The sequence below is a fragment of the Sinocyclocheilus anshuiensis genome, unplaced genomic scaffold, assembly GCF_001515605.1.
Source record: "Sinocyclocheilus anshuiensis isolate Anshui unplaced genomic scaffold, SAMN03320099.WGS_v1.1 scaffold665, whole genome shotgun sequence".
NCBI lineage: Eukaryota > Metazoa > Chordata > Actinopteri > Cypriniformes > Cyprinidae > Sinocyclocheilus > Sinocyclocheilus anshuiensis.
Window position 1 is genome coordinate 441889 of NW_015537961.1, and position 1390 is coordinate 443278.

The 1390-nt window shown below is 34.7% G+C and overlaps 1 protein-coding gene across 3 annotated transcripts in view; it reads left to right on the forward strand.

Annotated features, from left to right (window-relative positions):
• Positions 1 to 1390, forward strand: part of disc1 (DISC1 scaffold protein) — a 68888-nt gene that overhangs the window by 45548 nt on the left and 21950 nt on the right. The window lies entirely within an intron of this gene.

A 1390-nucleotide genomic window follows, 5' to 3' on the forward strand; every position in this document is an offset into this window, starting at 1 on the left:
CACACACGCACTTAAAAAAACTAATACAAATGGCAAAAACAAAAAAATACTGAAACTAACTAAAAATTAAAATTTAATCACAATAGATAAAAATAAAAACATTCAAAATAATAATATAAATAAGAGTAGCATTTCAGTGATACTAACATTAAATAAACTTTATTTGTGCAGGTCTTTGTTTTTAAAATGTTTTTCTTTGTTTTTAAAACTTGCAACGGTTTTTCACTCAGCATTTGATTATCAAGACTTGTCACTGGCTGGATTTGAACCTGCAGCTCCCATATGAGCACCACGGCTGGTGCATGTGCACAGACTGCTAGGCCGTGACTCCAACAGCGTTATATTTGCGTCCTCACACTATTTTCCACTCTCTGATGGTTAACAGATTGCTGCATGATCTACTGTCCAAAAAAACCCCAAAAGCATGCAGCACTTCTTCACTATGTGCCACTATCACCATCTGCTGCTGAAGATACTTTCATCTCTGCTGTCTGTCGCAAACAGCATCTCACACCATAAACACGTTGACTAGCTTGTCTGTGGCTCTAATCGAGGAGCGAGGGTGACGTATATGGACCAGTGGGCCGTATTACAGCATATTTCAGTGATTGAATCTGAATTAATGTCTGTCATGAGATCAGGTTCAGACTGAATCAGGGCTAAAATGCCCAGATTTTTCAGAGTTTTGAGGTCTGTGTGTGGTGTTGGAGTTGTGCACACTCTTAGTCAACACAGAGAGCCACATGCTGTTCAGTGGAGATTGTGCTTTAACGCTGTTAAATCAAGACACAAACGTGCATAATAGTGACCGACTCAATGTTTGACATTAACATGCAGTGATTGTGAATACTGATGATTGTGTATAAGAGTGAATGCTACCTGTAAGGAATTTATTCAGGTGATTTCATCCAAAAATCCGAAGTAAAAAAAAAGAGCAAGAAATTAAATCTTGCATTAAGCCTAGTTTTTAGGATCATTAAGTTTTTTTGTTTTTTCTTTTCTTTTTTGCACGTATATATATATATATATATACAGTGGGTACGGAAAGTATTCAGACCCCGTTAAATTTTTCACTCTTTGTTATATTGCAGCCATTTGCTAAAATCATTTAAGTTATGTATATATATATCGGCCAATAAAAGCAATTATTTGCACCATCAGCTAGTTGTTTAAAAACAGCCGATGATCAGGACCGATTTATCCTATTCAATCCTATAATATTGTTAATTAAATAGTGGCGGAAAAGCATTTCAGACAGCAACTTGCATGAAGAAAATGTTTCTTACACACACACACACACACACACATTTAATATAAAAAGGAAGATAGAAGAACAAAACTATATAAATATATGCTGTATGTATATATATATAATATATATATATATATA